Raw genomic sequence first — 20,000 nt, 5'->3', positions numbered from 1 at the left:
TTAACCTCCCTTTAAAGATAATAAAAGAAACAATAAAAGCGAAATAACATGAAAACTCAGCGTGATACTTTCCTGTAAAGAAGTCAATAATTAATTTTCACTCATAGCAACAACAATAAAAAAAAAATATATAAACGAAATTATGATACAGAAAACTATCTACTTGGTACTTTTCACAGACGAGGGTTGAGACAGGCGAACAGAATTATGGAAAACTTCGTAATGTGGCGTTAAATGACTTTCTGATGTTATTTAGTACGCTGCCACGACTGACGCTTGTGTTGCCGATGGATGTGTTCCCGCTTGTTGTGTTATGGTGTGTTGTGAGAGGAAATATTAAAGTTTTCGCTGCTTCCTCCTCCTCCTTTTTTCGTATGTTTATAAGGACTGTGTTACGCATCAGAGGGTTCATCTGTTTGTGCTTTATTGTGCTTACCTGCCTTCCCTTCTCAATTCTCTCCTCTTTTGACTTATACTTTTACTCGTTTCCCTTTTTCTTTCTCTTGTCTTTTCTCTCATATCTTTTTCCTCTTATTCTTTACGTCCCTTCCCTCCTTTACCTCAGTTCTTTTACCTATTCTTCTTTCGTTTCCTTCCCTTTCTTTTCTTTTCTCTTTCTTTTCTTTTCTTTCCTTTTATTTTCTTATCTTTTCTTTCCTTTTACTTTCCTTTCCCTTCGTTTCCTTCTCTTCTCTGGCATCCTTTCCTCCTAATCTTCTGTCATTCATCTCCTCTCCTCCTTTTTTCTTAGCCTATATCCTCTCTTTCCCCTTATTCCCTCCTTTCGCTTTCTCCTTTTCATCATAATTGTCTTTCTTTACCTCCTCCTTCCTCACATTCTCTCCTATCGTTCCTTCTCTTCTTCATTTCTTTTTCACCGTCATTTCTCTTTCTCCTTTCCCTCATTTCTTTCCCCTACCTCTCTTCCCCTTCTTCTGTCTCCTTTCCCTCTTACGTGATCACCCTCCTCTCGTATCCCTCTCCTCTTCTTCTTCCCCTTCTTTCACTCCTCTCCTCTCCTTCCCCTATGTCTTAAATTATTATCATCTCCTTCCCCCTTCCTCTCCTTCCCTTCCTACATAATTATCGTTCTTGTTCACTTTCTCTTCTCCCTATTACTTGTCTCTTTTTATTTCAGTTTTCACTCTCTCTCTCTCTCTCTCTCTCTCTCTCTCTCTCTCTCTCTCTCTCTCTCTCTCTCTCTCTCTCTCTCTCTCTCTCTCTCTGACTTTTCTGTTTGTCTGCCTGTCTATTCTCTATCTATCTATTTATCTGTCTATCTGTCTAACTGTTTACCTGTCTGTTTGTACATTTATCTTTCTATCAATATGTTTATCTGTCTGTCTGTCTGTCTATTTATCTGTCTGTCTGTCTGTTTATGTCTGTCTGTTCATCTGTTTGTCTATCATTCTGTCTGTCTGCCTGTCTGTCTGTCTGTCTGTCAATCTGTCGATATGTCTCGTCTGCCTGTCTGTTTCTCTCTCTCTCTCTCTCTCTCTCTCTCTCTCTCTCTCTCTCTCTCTCTCTCTCTCTCTCTCTCTCTCTCTCTCCCTTCCTAACAGCAGCGTACTCTATGATCGGTCAGGTTTAATAGTCTCATTACCGTCCCCTGCAGTGTCCATCTCCATAACTCTGACATACTCCTCCTGGCGCCCCTTCCCCCTAGCAGCCAGGCAGGGGACGCGCCAACAAAGGGAGGGTCGGTCATGGTGCCACCCGCCCGCCCATCAGATGCTTGATAACGCGACCACCCCGGCAATACTGACCCAGGGGAAGAGCTGCGTGTGACTGACTGACTGTACAGGGGAAGATACTGTAGTGGAAAAAAAAATTGTGTTTGGTTTAAGTGTGATAATGCAGGAGTGATGTGTTATGACGCCTTGATCTGTGTTGTTATTAAATGTTTTGGTGGTGATTTTTTTTTTTGGGGGGGGGTTTGGTTTTGATGGGTTTTAGTGGTGGTTGTAGTGGTTTGCAGGGATGTGTCTGTGATTTTTAGTGATAGTTTAATATGTCTTCTGTATCACCAATGGAGAGACAGAGAGAGAGAGAAAAAAACAAACAAACATGAAAAATCAGACTTTTAATTTGTGTATCCTTTGAAAATAGTGATTAAGAAAGTCAAAAATGTTCAAGAATACGACCTCGAAGCTAAAAACATCAGAAATATAAACTTGATTGACACCTAGAGATGAATTTAACAAAAAATGTAGAGGTAAATCAGAGTGATGTGCCTCGTTTAGGAGCCTCCCGCATCGCACGCAGCACGCGGACATCGCTTTCCCCTATAAGGCAGCGGACGAACCTTTGTGAGAGGGAAAAAACGTCTATCTCCACTTGTTTATGTCGCCCCCGTCACCCCGGGCCGGCGTGGCAAAGAGCACCCGGGTCCCTTTGCGCCGCGGGGAGGTGACCAGGTTCCCATAAAGTGTGTGACGCCGGTGGTGGTGGTGGTGGTGGTGGTGGTGGGTTGAGGTGTTGTTTACAGCGGGTGCAAGCGGCAGTAAGGATGCCCTCTCACCGCGCTGTGCATACTTGCTTTGTTTATTTAAGTTTATTTTTTATACCTTACTTAATTCCTCGCTACATTAGTGTGACCTTGTAGCCTCTTGTCGCTCCTCCTCCTCCTCCTCCTCCTCCTCCTCTTCTTCCTCCTCCTCGCCGCCACTTCCTCTCCTCCTTCGTTACTTCCTTCACTCTCCAGCCTACATTCTTGAGATTCTAACTTTTAGTAGTGTTCACCAAGAGGTTTGAATTGGTATAGTCTCTCTCTCTCTCTCTCTCTCTCTCTCTCTCTCTCTCTCTCTCTCTCTCTCTCTCTCAGCATCAGGAGGTGTGCCTGGCGGGGTGCGGCGCATCGGGCAGCGTGGAAGTCTCAGACACACTCTAGATAAGGGAAGTCGCCTCACCAAATCCCCTCCTCATCCTGCTCCTCGCCCGGCCCGGCTCCGCTAAGTGCCCGCCCCGCCACTCGTCACGGAGCCTGCTGATCTGATTGTGTTTATTTGTGTATGTGTGTGCATGCGTATGTGGTCATGCGCACACCAGCCTCTCAAGTGTGTGTGTTCATAGCGGGGTGTCTTTTGCTTTGTTTGTACAAGTGCCTTCACCAAAAGGTCACACACACACACACACACACACATACACACACACACACACACACCCTCTATGTTTCCTCTTCTTCCTTCCTTTCTCTCCCACCACTCTCTCTCTCTCTCTCTCTCTCTCTCTCTCTCTCTCTCTCTCTCTCTCTCTCTCTCTCTCTCTCTCTCTCTCTCTTAATAATGCTTGCCAAATTAAATATAATATGACTGAAATTGACTCAGCCATCAGGTTGTTAGTACTGAGTTGAACTTTAAAGAATGACTGTATAAACTTATAGACAGGGATGATAGACAAGTATAGGTAGGTATGTATGCTCTACTCGTATACAGGGACTGCCAATTGAAGGGCTGCTGGTTTCTTGTAATTTCCCTTGTATTTTTGCATCCAGGTGTGTTTACATGTTGCTATGTGGCGTTTCTTTCGCTACGATAGTTATTGCTTGGGTTTGGAGTCTTTTTACAGGACCAGATAGGTGATGAGGATGTTTGTCGAAGGTTCTCGGTTTTCTCAAATCATAAAGCATTTTTTTTTAACAGCTTCCTCTGGACGTTAAGCTTGCTAGATACTGAAAAAAAATCTTTTAATCACTTTTCTTGTTAGTACGTAAGTGTAAAAAAAAAAAAATTGTGCACTGTCTTTTGTTCCGTAGTTTGTTGCACATCGCAGTGAAAAGGTCAAGCTTCATAGAGAGGTCTGATGCAAGTGTAGAGTGCAATTATGAAAGACGCCTCTGACAGCAAAAAGAATGACGTAGTTCAAATCTTTTAGTGCGTGGAGTCTTATTTATTTGTCTATTTATTTATTTATTTTTTATTATTTTTTTTGTTCATCTATTTTTTTTTTTTTTTGTCTTTTTTTGTGGAGGGATAAAATCTTCTGAGGCTTATGAAATGGAATAATAAGTTTCATATTGTTACTGGCAGTCGAAGGGTTAAGAAATGAGGAACTATACTAATGTGAGCGAGGGTTAACGTAGGGGGCCGCCTGTGGAACGCATCTCCGACACACACACACACACACACACACACACACACAAACACACAGTCGATCCTTGTCAGACCGGGACGCAGTTTTCCGTGCCGTACCCAAACGAGGCTCATATCCGTGTCCTTTTCCTACACGCGATAAGAGTAACTGGTTTTCTGTCTTTCTGTAACTCCAATAAATGATTCTAATCTTGTTAAACCTGACGGACTGAAACCGAATCCGGTCCACCCAAACCACCGCAATTTAGATTTAGATTGGTGGATTATTTGCGTTCATATTGAAAATGAAATGGAAACGCACTGAAGAGATTTGGAAAGGCGACTGACGAAGCGCACAATGAATAAATGCTTATGTATTAGAAAACATCAGTGGACACCTAAAGTTCATTGGACCATAAGGAGAGGAGTGTCAAGACGCTTCCGAAATTAAACTGGCCTCCGTTGTGGAAATCCTTTTCTGTTTATTTATTTATTTATTTATTTATTTATTTATTTGAGGAGCGGTAGCTTTGCGTTTCTTTTTTTCTACGATTTTGGGGTCCTTATAATGTCTCCTGTTTATATAAAAAGTCAGTGAAAAGAGTCAGATATTTAGGGGAAATGGGATAGGTTGAATGAATAAAGGGAAACAATGCAAGGGGCTTTTCCGTCTTTACAGTATACAAGAAAATGTTTACATACAATAATGGTCAACAGTCAAGTAACCTGCTACACTTTCTTCAACTGTTTCTCGTTTTCCTTTAACCTCGAGTCTCCTGCTGCACCAAGAAACGCATTCCCAACCATTTCACCATTTTACCACAACTCTTAGTAGCTTTTAGTAGGAGTTATACAAGTTTTCAAGGGTGTTTATATGATTCTAGTAATAAGAAATGTATTCAGTAGGAGGAACACACATGAGAATTCACTTAACCTTTCCTGTGGCCTTTGGAAAGTAGTCTTGATTCTAGGAATTCTAGTGACAGTTTAACATAATTATATTCTGCATTACTAATAAATAACCATAATAAATAAATACCAAATACATACATAATTTCCGACTGATGTTCTCTGTGGGCTTTGAAAACAGTCCTGATAAGAGAATAGATCGTTAAGTGTACGAGGTGAAGAATATATACATTTTCAGGCTTTGTATGGAGATTTTTAGCAGATCAGAAGGCATAAGACTGGGGGAAAACTTGGCTTCTGGAAAATAGTCTTGATGAGAGAGCAAACCATCTGAGTATACGAACCAAAGACTATTAAAATTTTAAGGCTTTGTAGGAAGATTGAACAGAAAGCATGACTGAACAAAAAAAACAAGATACATTGGAAGTGAGTATGGCGTCTCTCTCTGCTGTTGACCATGAGTGTGCGTGGGTGAGGGAACAGAGATTCGTTAGGTCAACATTCTCACTAAGCACACACAAGTCAGGCTGTTTTGGTGTTGAGGTCTGACGTGGCGCGCCTTCCTCGTGCTTCTCTATTTTTCCAGTGTCTGATATTGCTCAAGTTGACTGAGGACGAGAGTATCAGGCCACTTCAAGGTGTTAGGTGTTGCTTTTGAACCTACCTCTCCCCCCCTCTCTCTCTCTCTCTCTCTCTCTCTCTCTCTCTCTCTGCTACTGAATATATATGTTTTTATTTGTTTATTTGCATTTTTTTGTATCTTCGTGGCTTTATCTGTATAATATATGTATGGTTCTGTCTGTCTGTCTGTCTGTCTGTCTGTCTGTCTGTCTGTCTGTCTGTCCGTCTGTCTGTCCGTCTGTATGTCCGTCTGTCTGTCTGTCTGTCTGTATGTCTGTCTGTCTGCTTTCTCTCTCTCTCTCTCTCTCTCTCTCTCTCTCTCTCTCTCTCTCTCTCTCTCTCTCTCTCTCTCTCTCTCTCTCTCTCTCTCTCTCTCTCTCTCGTAGTTAGTTTTGATTCGCCCATATTTACTTACTCTCTAATGGCTCTATTTTACCAGTGTCATAAAGAAGAAACTTGCATTGATTTATATAGAGGGACTTATATAAAGGGCAGTTACATCTTCACCATCACTCGCTGCTTGGAATAGAAGTTAGCAATGTAAATGTATAAGAAAAAAAAAAAAAAAACTGACATTCCGAGTGACTTCCATTTAGTTCCTTCAGCGCTTGACTACTTTGCTTAACACTCCAAATGCTAACGGGATAAACTTAACTCAAAGGTCAAACAGTCAAATCGATAATCCCAGGTGGTTTTAGAAAGAAATAAAGGTACGTGTGTTAAGAGCTTTAATCAATAATAGCATTCGTTCTTTTTTGCTTTCGGTGGAGTCTTTCAAAATCACACTCTTAGCTTGTGAGAGAAACCCTAACGATTTTAGAAAGGAGAAATAAAGGTACGTATATGCATTAAAAGGTTTCAGCAATATCGTTCATCCCTTTTTACTATCGGTGGAACCTTTCAAAATCATACGCTTAACTTGAGAGACAAACTTTACTGTAATGTATTGACAGTCGAACAATAACCTCAGACGATTTCAGAAAGGATAAATAAAGCTGCATGCGTTGAAAGATTTGAACATCATTAATTCCTTTTGCTGTAGATGGAGCCTTTCAAATTCATAGTCTTAACTTTACCAGACAAACTTAACTATAACATAATGACAGTCAAGAAAAATAAGAAAATAAATAAATAACCATAGACGATTTATAAAGAAAAAATAAAGCTACATACGTTAAAAGATTTGAAATACATCTTTTGTTCCTTTTTCTGTCGGTGGAGTCTTTCAAAATCAAACTTTTAACTTGGCACCACAACGTTTTATTGAGCCTAAGGAGAAGCCGTAGCAGTGGGAAGGTTAATGGCGGCTGTACAGAGGTGCATGGAACAGGACGCTTTTGTAGTACGTTTCATGGACTGCACCTTACCACAGATCTCGGTGCAGGGCGGAGTCAGGCAAGCGCTGTCTCATTAAGGCTTGTTTTCCTCTTCACGTGTGCAATCCTTTCATCGCCGCGCTGTCCCATTACTCTTGTCTCGCTATCACGGACGCTTCCCAACTTGTTAACTCGATATCTCCTCTTCTGAGAGTCCGATGCTCCGTACTCTCACTGTTGTACTCACTTGGAATGACTCTAATGTAAGACTTGACGAGTATCTGTTTTATATTATGCTTCCCTGACGAGTCTGATAATATTTAGACTTGTTTTGCTTCCTCCCAACTAAAGTGGTTTGATTGAAGGCTATAAAAGCAATAAGCAATATCATATCTAGGACTGTACTCTCAAATGTTTCGCTGTCTTGTCTTGATTACTTCTGACAGAGTCTAGTAAAAGTTATTGGCGTTTTATCAAGGGTGTTTCTATGAGTGCAGCGTTAGTTTGACAAAGGTTCTACGTTATCAATGTGGAAAACATCTACGAGAACCTGACTAATCATCTCTGTGGTCTTTAAAAATAGTTCTTGTTAGAGAATAAAGCGTTTCGAAATACGGATTCTTAATTTTACACACACACACACACACACACACACACACACACACAGGCAGTCTCCCTCTCTCTCTCTCTCTCTCTCTCTCTCTCTCTCTCTCTCTCTCTCTCTCTCTCTCTCTCTCTCTCTCTCTCTCTGTCAAGCACCAGCATAAATATAAGCCAGTATTAATCCGGTGTGATATTTGAGGATGACGCGTGGACTCACAACCTGTCGGGGCGCTGCAAGACGCACTGAGAGGAATCATACAATCTTAATAGAAGTCGACATTACAATTGAATGGGAGTAAATGATAAGTTATGTTGCGTCGCTCATTTTAGCAGCGCTCCCCCTCCAAGCAAGGACGAGTGCTGGCTGCTTACGAGGACCTCACCCTGACAATGAGGCGTATAAGTCACTAGCTTTAGGAGCCCATCTGAGTCTGAGAGGTCCGTATTTTGAAACGCTTTGGGGCTCTCACAAGGGCTATTCTCAGAGGCTACGGAGGTGATTAGCCGCGTTCCCATGCGTGTTTCTCTCATTGATGATGCAGAGTTCTTATTATATTATCACGCGAATGATGAAAATACACCTGAAAATCGAATTAATTAACTAGTATTCGTTAAAAAGGCTCTCATGGGTATTTTTATTGTGGATGATGCTGAATTCTTGCCAAACTACCACAGGAATCATGAAAACACCCTTGAAAACCAAAGTTATTTCTGCTTGAAGCTACTAAAAGTAGTCGAGACAGGACAGATTAATTTCCCATGAATCCTAACCAAACTATCATTTAAATCACAAAAGCACCTCTGAAAAACCCTTATAACTCTCATTAGAACCATTATAGATAGTCGGAATAGGACTGACCAGGCTCTCTTGATGATTTTCCCCACTGACTATGCAGAATCCTTACCAAACTATCACTTGAATCACAAAAACACCCTTGAAGAACCTTAATAACTCCCACTAGATTCCACTGATCAAGTTCTAATGGCTGTTTTCTCCACTGATGATATAGAATTCTTACCAAACTATCACTGAAATCATTAAAGCACCCTTTGGAAAAATAACAACAAATAATAACTCCCACTAGAGCTTGTTAAAAGAATTCGAGGTGGGGGTGGTCGTGTTCTCATGTCTATTTCCCCTCTGATGATGCAGAATTTTTACCAAGCTATCACTGAAATCACGAAAAACACCCTCGGAAAAAAAAAAAAAAAACTTAATAAGTTTCACTGGAGCCTGTTAAGAGAAGACAAGATAGGACTGATCATCTTGTCATGGCTATATTCCTTCCCCACTGATGATGCTGAATTCTTACCAAACCGTCACTGAAATCACAAAGGTATTCTTAAAAAAAAACCCTAATAACTTCCAATAGTGCCTGTTAAGAGGAGCCGGAGTCGAGATAAGACGCTGAAACGTTTGAGAAGAGGGACCCTTTGACCCGGCAGCCATCAGCCACACCCAGCACGTACCAACATCGCCTCTCCCTTCGACTTATACTGCCGGTACATCAGCAATTGATATTTACTCCTGTAGCTGGAACTTCACTTTAAAACGTATGCGGCACTAAAAATACGGGTTTGGCATGCGCGTCGACAGCATTATGTGTGTGTGACTGGCGAGCATCGTGGCGTCAGTTTGGTCTGTGTGGCAACAGCATAAGGTGGTGTTTTATTTATGCTCGGTTTGTGTTCCTTTTTAAGGTGATGGAACTAACGAAGCGCTGTGTGTATGTGTGTGTGTGTGTGTGTGTGTGTGTGTGTGTGTGTGTGTGTGAGAGAGAGAGAGAGAGAGAGAGAGAGAGAGAGAGAGAGAGAGAGAGAGAGAGAGAGAGAGAGAGACTAAGCAGTTACATTTTTATTGGCGCCACACATTAAACAGCTTCAAGAGAGAGAGAGAGAGAGAGAGAGAGAGAGAGAGAAAGAGAGAGAGAGAGAGAATAGTTTATGTATTTATGCATATGTATGTATGTATGTATATATGTATGTATATATGTATGTATATTATGTACTCTTCTCTACATTCAACACTCCTCTCCCACTACATTCCATCTTTCCTTTTGCAGACCTCTCTGTATCTCCCTCCCCTCTCCCACCTCCCTTCCCTCCTCCTTTCCTTCAGTCCTTCCCCATACATTCCTCCTTTCCTTTCTTACCTACCTTCCTTCTTCTTTCCCTTCTCTCCCTCCCTTCCTTCCTCCTTTCTCTCTCTCCTTCCCTGTCTTCCTTAGTCTCTTTCCCTTCCTTCCTCATTTCCTTCCTCACCTCTCTACATCTTTACCTCCCGTTCCCTACTTTCCTCCATCCCTTACCTTCCTCCATTCCTCTTTCCCTTCCCTTCCTCCCTTTCTCCTTCCCTTTCCTAACCCTCCTTTCTTCATCCTTCCTCACTTCCTCCTTCACTTTTTCACCTCCCTCTCTCTCTCCTTCCTTCTCTTTTCATCCTTCTACCTTTCCATTTCCTTTTCTACCTTCCTCCTTCCCTTCCTTATCTATCTATCTATCTATCTATCTATCTATCTATCTATCTATCTATCTATCTATATATGTATATATATATATATATATATATATATATATATATATATATATATATATATATATATATATATATATATATATATATATATCTTCCTCTCTTCCCTTCCCTTCCCTACATTCCTTTTTTTTCCTCTTCTACTTCCTTATCTTCATACTTTCCTTCTCTCTCCTCCTTACCTTCCTTCTTCCCTTCCTTACTCCCTTCCCTCCTTTCCTTCAACTCTTCTCCTCTCCTACATCCCTTCCTTCCTTCTCTACCTACCTCCCCACCTCACCATCCTCCTTCCCTCCCTCCTTCCCTCCCTGCCTCTTAAAAAATAAGAGGCACCTCCGCTTTGGAGGATCCTGAGGAGGAACTGGAGAGATGGGGCAAGATCCAGATATGAAGTTGTGATCAGAGGAGCCCCACGGAGAGGATAGTGGCAGAATAAGGAGAAGTATTACAGGTTAGGAAAAAGGATGCTGGGTGTTTCTCATTGACAGCCAGGGATACAAATTAGGTGGTGTCTCTGTTCAGAGTAAGACTCTCAGCAAAACCTTTGTATTATGTTGGCAGCCCTGCACTCCAATGCCGAGCAGAGCCTGGGCGAAACTCAATCTTACTTACAAATACTTGTATTTCTTCACTATAATCAGCTATAGCACAAGTTAGGCAAATTCAGTTTCTATCCACGGACGAAGCTGTGTTTGTTCAATTGTATCAGTTTTTAACTTCGATACTGTAAGAAATGCAATAATTATGAAGAGTATAAGTTAAGGAATAAAATTTTACGGTTTATATAACACTTATCGTTATGTCCAGCCATTTTGAAGTTATTCTTAAAATTAAACATGTCTTCTCAGACATAAAATACCCCTGAATGTGAGGGTGCTTTCAGATTTCGCATAAAAAGTGATATAAAAAAGAAAAGGAAAGATTTTAATGACTATCTTGTATGTCTCACAGGAAGCAGGGTAGGGAGAAGATGGGCGTTTTCTTCCCCTCCCTGCGTCCCTCCCTTTCTCCCCACGCCACCGCCACCACCTAACATCCACCCATCCATCCCTGGATTCACAGTTGATGATTAATGATAATATTCAAGTATACCGTTTACTGTTTTTCGCATCTTGCTAAGTATACAGTTTCCAACATCTCAAATTCACGTCTCGGACCACGTTCACAAAAAAGCAAACAAATTCACAAATAAATAAACAGTTGAGGAATGAAAACTGAAATGAGTGAATTAATAATGTTCATAGCAATCATGCTGGTCGTGGCGTCCGTGGCCGGGGAGCAGCACGCCGCGGAGAAGGCCGTGGAGACACAGCGTGCCAGCTGTGCTTGAGACACAGCGGGGCCAGCTCCTCCTGCTGGAGCTGGAGCACCAACAGCTGTTGTCTGCGCAGAGCAAGGCGCGGCGGCTGCTTCTGGAGGACAAGGACCCTGATATAATCCTGCTGCAGCAGAAGGTGCAGCAGGTCGAAGCCGAGCTCGCCTTCCAGCTGCAGCAGACGAGCATGGCTCAGGCACAGGCTTCTTCCAACGTTCGCTCTCTGCGCGCCGACGGGCAGCAGGCGGCGGCTCTCTTAAAGCAGCAGGCTGTGGAGGCTGATAAGGCAACCCGCCGCCTGTGCGAGGGATTGACTGAGGGCCACGGGGACATGTCCCTTTTGTGCCGCGGGGCAAAGGTGGACATGTCACCTGAGCTGCACAAAATACTGCATTGGCTGGCTCGGCAACAGGGCAAGACGAAGTCCTGCAGGAAGAACTGGATACTCAGCAAGCTGGCACTGGTGTGGATAGGATGGCTAGTGATAGTCAGGATGCTCTGGCGCCTAGGTGAGCCTGAAGAAAAGATTCTTAAGACGGACTGAGCACCACTTAGCATACTTTTCTGGCTCTCCTTAGGGCCACAGCACCCTAACCACCGCCACCTTCCACCATACGCCACTTCCACCTTTTAAAACTCACCATCCGCCACCTCTCAACATCCATCCTCCGCCACCACCGAACATCTTCCATCCGCCACCCCCCAACATCCAACAGCCACCATCCGCCACCTCCCAACATCCAACAGCCACCAACCTGCCACCTCCCAACATCCAACAGCCACCAACCTGCCACCTCCCAACATCCAACAGCCACCATCTGCCACCAACATCCAACAGCCACCATCCGCCACCACCCAACATCCAACAGCCACCATCCGCCACCCCCCAACATCCAACAGCCACCAACCTGCCACCTCCCAACATCCAACAGCCACCAACCTGCCACCTCCCAACATCCAACAGCCACCATCTGCCACCAACATCCAACAGCCACCAACCTGCCACCTCCCAACATCCAACAGCCACCATCTGCCACCAACATCCAACAGCCACCATCCGCCACCTCCCAACATCCAACAGCCACCAACCTGCCACCTCCCAACATCCAACAGCCACCATCCGCCACCTCCCAACATCCAACAGCCACCAACCTGCCACCTCCCAACATCCAACAGCCACCAACCTGCCACCTCCCAACATCCAACAACCACCAACCGCCACCTCCCAACATCCAACAGCCACCAACCTGCCACCTCCCAACATCCAACAGCCACCAACCTGCCACCTCCCAACATCCAACAGCCACCAACCTGCCACCTCCCAACATCCAACAGCCACCATCCGTCACCTCCCAACATCCAACAGCCACCATCTGCCACCAACATCCAACAGCCACCAACCTGCCAACTCCCAACATCCAACAGCCACCAACCTGCCACCACCCAACATCCAACAGCCACCAACCTGCCACCTCCCAACATCCAACAGCCACCATCCGCCACCTCCTCAACATCCAACAGCCACCAACCTGCCACCTCCCAACATCCAACAGCCACCAACCTGCCACCTCCCAACATCCAACAGCCACCATCCGTCACCTCCCAACATCCAACATCCACCATCTGCCACCAACATCCAACAGCCACCAACTTGCCACCTCCCAACATCCAACAGCCACCATCCGCCACCACCCAACATCCAACAGCCACCAACCTGCCACCTCCCAACATCCAACAGCCACCATCCGCCACCTCCCAACATCCAACAGCCACCAACCTGCCACCTCCCAACATCCAACAGCCACCAACCTGCCACCTCCCAACATCCAACAGCCACCATCTGCCACCAACATCCAACAGCCACCATCCGCCACCTCCCAACATCCAACAGCCACCAACCTGCCACCTCCCAACATGCAACAGCCACCAACCTGCCACCTCCCAACATCCAACAGCCAAATCTGCCACCAACATCCAACAGCCACCAACCTGCCACCTCCCAACATCCAACAGCCACCAACCTGCCACCTCCTAACATCCAACAGCCACCAACCTGCCACCTCCCAACATCCAACAGCCACCATCCGCCACCTCCCAACATCCAACAGCCACCAACCTGCCACCTCCCAACATCCAACAGCCACCAACCTGCCACCACCCAACATCCAACAGCCACCAACCTGCCACCTCCCAACATCCAACAGCCACCAATCTGCCACCTCCCAACATCCAACAGCCACCATCCGCCACCTCCCAACATCCAACAGCCACCAACCTGCCACCTCCCAACATCCAACAGCCACCAACCTGCCACCTCCCAACATCCAACAGCCACCATCCGTCACCTCCCAACATCCAACAGCCACCATCTGCCACCAACATCCAACAGCCACCAACCTGCCACCTCCCAACATCCAACAGCCACCATCCGCCACCACCCAACATCCAACAGCCACCAACCTGCCACCTCCCAACATCCAACAGCCACCATCCGCCACCTCCCAACATCCAACAGCCACCAACCTGCCACCTCCCAACATCCAACAGCCACCAACCTGCCACCTCCCAACATCCAACAGCCACCAACCTGCCACCTCCCAACATCCAACAGCCACCATCTGCCACCAACATCTAACAGCCACCATCCGCCACCACCCAACATCCAACAGCCACCAACCTGCCACCTCCCAACATCTAACAGCCACCATCCGCCACCTCCCAACATCCAACAGCCACCAACCTGCCACCTCCCAACATCCAACAGCCACCAACCGCCACCTCCCAACATCCAACAGCCACCAACCTGCCACCTCCCAACATCCAACAGCCACCAACCTGCCACCTCCCAACATCCAACAGCCACCATCTGCCATCAACATCCAACAGCCACCATCCGCCACCTCCCAACATCCAACAGCCACCAACCTGCCACCTCCCAACATGCAACAGCCACCATCCGCCACCACCCAACATCCAACAGCCACCAACCTGCCACCTCCCAACATCCAACAGCCACCATCCGCCACCTCCCAACATCTAACAGCCACCAACCTGCCACCTCCCAACATCCAACAGCCACCAACCTGCCACCACCCAACATCCAACAGCCACCAACCTGCCACCTCCCAACATCCAACAGCCACCAACCTGCCACCTCCCAACATCCAACAGCCACTATCTGCCACCAACATCCAACAGCCACCAACCTGCCACCTCCCAACATCCAACAGCCACCAACCTGCCACCTCCCAACATCCAACAGCCACCAACCGCCACCTCCCAACATCCAACAGCCACCATCCGCCACCACCCAACATCCAACAGCCACCAACCTGCCACCTCCCAACATCCAACAGCCACCATCCGCCACCTCCCAACATCCAACAGCCACCAACCTGCCACCTCCCAACATCCAACAGCCACCAACCTGCCACCACCCAACATCCAACAGCCACCAACCTGCCACCTCCCAACATCCAACAGCCACCATCCGCCACCACCCAACATCTAACAGCCACCAACCTGCCACCTCCCAACATCCAACAGCCACCAACCTGCCACCTCCCAACATCCAACAGCCACCAACCTGCCACCACCCAACATCCAACAGCCACCAACCTGCCACCTCCCAACATCCAACAGCCACCATCCGTCACCTCCCAACATCCAACAGCCACCATCCGCCACCAACATCCAACAGCCACCATCCGCCACCTCCCAACATCCAACAGCCACCATCCGCCACCTACCAACATCCAACAGCCACCAACCTGCCACCTCCCAACATCCAACAGCCACCATCTGCCACCAACATCCAACAGCCACCGTCCGCCACCACCCAACATCCAACAGCCACCAACCTGCCACCTCCCAACATCCAACAGCCACCAACCTGCCACCTCCCAACATCCAACAGCCACCATCCGCCACCTCCCAACATCCAACAGCCACCATCCGCCACCTCCCAACATCCAACAGCCACCATCCGCCACCTCCCAACATCCAACAGCCACCATCCGCCACCTCCCAACATCCAACAGCCACCATCCGCCACCACCCAACATCCAACAGTCACTAACCTGCCACCACCCAACATCCAACAGCCACCAACCTGCCACCTCCCAACATCCAACAGCCACCAACCTGCCACCTCCCAACATCCAACAGCCACCAACCTGCCACCACCCAACATCCAACAGCCACCAACCTGCCACCTCCCAACATCCAACAGCCACCAACCTGCCACCTCCCAACATCCAACAGCCACCAACCTGCCACCTCCCAACATCCAACAGCCACCATCCGCCACCTCCTCAACATCCAACAGCCACCAACCTGCCACCTCCCAACATCCAACAGCCACCAACCTGCCACCTCCCAACATCCAACAGCCACCATCCGTCACCTCCCAACATCCAACAGCCACCATCTGCCACCAACATCCAACAGCCACCAACCTGCCACCTCCCAACATCCAACAGCCACCATCCGCCACCACCCAACATCCAACAGCCACCAACCTGCCACCTCCCAACATCCAACAGCCACCATCCGCCACCTCCCAACATCCAACAGCCACCAACCTGCCACCTCCCAACATCCAACAGCCACCAACCTGCCACCTCCCAACATCCAACAGCCACCAACCTGCCACCTCCCAACATCCAACAGCCACCATCTGCCACCAACATCTAACAGCCACCATCCGCCACCACCCAACATCCAACAGCCACCAACCTGCCACCTCCCAACATCTAACAGCCACCATCCGCCACCTCCCAACATCCAACAGCCACCAACCTGCCACCTCCCAACATCCAACAGCCACCAACCGCCACCTCCCAACATCCAACAGCCACCAACCTGCCACCTCCCAACATCCAACAGCCACCAACCTGCCACCTCCCAACATCCAACAGCCACCATCTGCCATCAACATCCAACAGCCACCATCCGCCACCTCCCAACATCCAACAGCCACCAACCTGCCACCTCCCAACATGCAACAGCCACCATCCGCCACCACCCAACATCCAACAGCCACCAACCTGCCACCTCCCAACATCCAACAGCCACCATCCGCCACCTCCCAACATCCAACAGCCACCAACCTGCCACCTCCCAACATCCAACAGCCACCAACCTGCCACCACCCAACATCCAACAGCCACCAACCTGCCACCTCCCAACATCCAACAGCCACCAACCTGCCACCTCCCAACATCCAACAGCCACTATCTGCCACCAACATCCAACAGCCACCAACCTGCCACCTCCCAACATCCAACAGCCACCAACCTGCCACCTCCCAACATCCAACAGCCACCAACCGCCACCTCCCAACATCCAACAGCCACCATCCGCCACCACCCAACATCCAACAGCCACCAACCTGCCACCTCCCAACATCCAACAGCCACCATCCGCCACCTCCCAACATCCAACAGCCACCAACCTGCCACCTCCCAACATCCAACAGCCACCAACCTGCCACCACCCAACATCCAACAGCCACCAACCTGCCACCTCCCAACATCCAACAGCCACCATCCGTCACCTCCCAACATCCAACAGCCACCATCCGCCACCAACATCCAACAGCCACCATCCGCCACCTCCCAACATCCAACAGCCACCATCCGCCACCTACCAACATCCAACAGCCACCAACCTGCCACCTCCCAACATCCAACAGCCACCATCTGCCACCAACATCCAACAGCCACCATCCGCCACCACCCAACATCCAACAGCCACCAACCTGCCACCTCCCAACATCCAACAGCCACCAACCTGCCACCTCCCAACATCCAACAGCCACCATCCGCCACCTCCCAACATCCAACAGCCACCATCCGCCACCTCCCAACATCCAACAGCCACCATCCGCCACCTCCCAACATCCAACAGCCACCATCCGCCACCTCCCAACATCCAACAGCCACCATCCGCCACCACCCAACATCCAACAGTCACTAACCTGCCACCACCCAACATCCAACAGCCACCAACCTGCCACCTCCCAACATCCAACAGCCACCAACCTGCCACCTCCCAACATCCAACAGCCACCAACCTGCCACCACCCAACATCCAACAGCCACCAACCTGACACCTCCCAACATCCAACAGCCACCATCCATCACCTCCCAACATCCAACAGCCACCATCCGCCACCAACATCCAACAGCCACCATCCGCCACCTCCCAACATCCAACAGCCACAATCCGCCACCTCCCAACATCCAACAGCCACCATCCGCCACCTCCCAACATCCAACAGCCACCATCCGCCATCTCCCAACATCCAACAGCCACCAACCTGCCACCTCCCAACATCCAACAGCCACCATCCGCCACCTCCCAACATCCAACAGCCACCATCCGCCACCTCCCAACATCCAACAGCCATCATCCGCCACCTCCCAACATCCAACAGCCACCATCCGCCACCTCCCAACATCCAACAGCCACCATCCGCCACCTCCCAACATCCAACAGCCACCATCCGCCATCTCCCAACATCCAACAGCCACCAACCTGCCACCTCCCAACATCCAACAGCCACCATCCGCCACCTCCCAACATCCAACAGCCACCATCCGCCACCTCCCAACATCCAACAGCCATCATCCGCCACCTCCCAACATCCAACAGCCACCATCCGCCACCACCCAACATCCAACAGCCACCATCCGCCACCTCCCAACATCCAACAGCCACCATCCGCCACCTCCCAACATCCAACAGCCACCATCCGCCACCACCCAACATCCAACAGCCACCAACCTGCCACCACCCAACATCCAACAGCCACCAACCTGCCACCTCCCAACATCCAACAGCCACCAACCTGCCACCTCCCAACATCCAACAGCCACCAACCTGCCACCACCCAACATCCAACAGCCACCAACCTGACACCTCCCAACATCCAACAGCCACCATCCGTCACCTCCCAACATCCAACAGCCACCATCCGCCACCAACATCCAACAGCCACCATCCGCCACCTCCCAACATCCAACAGCCACCATCTGCCACCTTCCAACATCCAACAGCCACCATCCGCCACCTCCCAACATCCAACAGCCACCAACTTGCCACCTCCCAACATCCAACAGCCACCATCCGCTACCTCCCAACATCCAACAGCCACCATCCGCCACCAACATCCAACATCCACCATCCGCCACCACCCAACGTCCAACATCCACCATCCGCCACCACCCAACATCTACCATCCTCCACCACCCAACATCCACCATCCGGCACCTCCCAACGTTAAAACAATGCTCCTTTCATTCAACCATCCATATACAGGCCATACACCCCTGCTCCCCCTCCTGCCTCCTGCCTCTGTCCCTGTGTCCTCAACTCACACTTCTAGTTGACCCGCTTCGCTCCCTTCCCCAAAAGCTGCTCCTTGAGACCTGTTAGAATTAATGGCCTTTCACTCCCAAGTCAACCATCTCTTTATTTCGTTACCGCCTTTTTTTATTTTTTATTTTATTTTTTTTTATTTTCACCGTCTCCTGTCTTCTGTCTTCTGTCTTTTCCTTCTCATCTTGTTCTTGTTCTTGTTCTTCTTGGCGAGTATGGTCTGTCGTGTGTGTGTGTGTGTGTGTGTGTGTGTGTGTGTGTGTGTGTGTGTGTGTGCTTTTATGCTTTGGTTTATTTTGGTTTTGTTTTCTGTTTCTTTTCTTTTCTTTCTTTTTGTGCATTTTTTTCTTTGTTGTTATGTTTCTTTTCTTTTTTATTGTTTCTCCTTTTCGTTACCTTTCTATTCTTTTTATGATATCGCTTGTTTTTACGTATGATTTTCACATTCTCCCTTCCTTCACTCTCTCTCTCTCTCTCTCTCTCTCTCTCTCTCTCTCTCTCTCTCTCTCTCTCTCTCTCTCTCTCTCTCTCTCTCTCTCTCTCTCTCTCTCTCTCTCTCTCTCTATATATATATATATATAATATTAACTCACTTTTCTTGCTCTGTTATCTTATTTCTTAAAGATAACAGATTAACAGTTCCCAGATTCTTTCTTTATTTTCTCTTATTTGCTTCCTTCTTTCTCTTTATTCACCTACTTTTTGTCCTCGTAAACTAGTCTACACCACCTTCTTGTTTTTTTTCTTCTCTCTTCTCTTTTCCATCTCGTTTACATCTTCTTGACGCCCTCTTCTTCTCTCTCATCTTTGCTCATCTTATCTGTCCACCCTGTTTTCATCCTTTCCTATTCTCCTCCTACCTCATTTTCCTTTCCCGTTTCTCCAGCTCCTCTTCTCCGTTCTCCTCTCATTCTCTTTTCCTTCCTCTATTTCCCTTAATCTCTTTTCCTCTCTTTCTCCTCTCCATCCGCTCTCCACCTATTCCTTCTCCTTTATCCCCTTATCCTCTTCTCTCTTCTCCATTCCTCCCTTTCATCTCATCTTTCTCCCTTCCAAAAAACTCTTCTTCATTATTCTCTACCTTTTTTTAACCTCCTCCCTCTCCTTCATCTCCTCATCTCTTCTCCATCATACCTCCACCCTATCCCGCCTGCCCGCACTCCTTTACCTTCCCTCCGTCACCGTCAGCTCGTCAACAGAAGGAGAAGAGGCTTAATTGTTTGTTTGTTGTGGCTGTGACGCGGCGGCGG

This window comes from Scylla paramamosain, chromosome 2, assembly GCF_035594125.1.
Source record: "Scylla paramamosain isolate STU-SP2022 chromosome 2, ASM3559412v1, whole genome shotgun sequence".
NCBI classification, from domain to species: domain Eukaryota; kingdom Metazoa; phylum Arthropoda; class Malacostraca; order Decapoda; family Portunidae; genus Scylla; species Scylla paramamosain.
The sequence above is the reverse complement of the archived record's forward strand: the minus strand, read 5'-3'. Positions refer to the sequence as shown.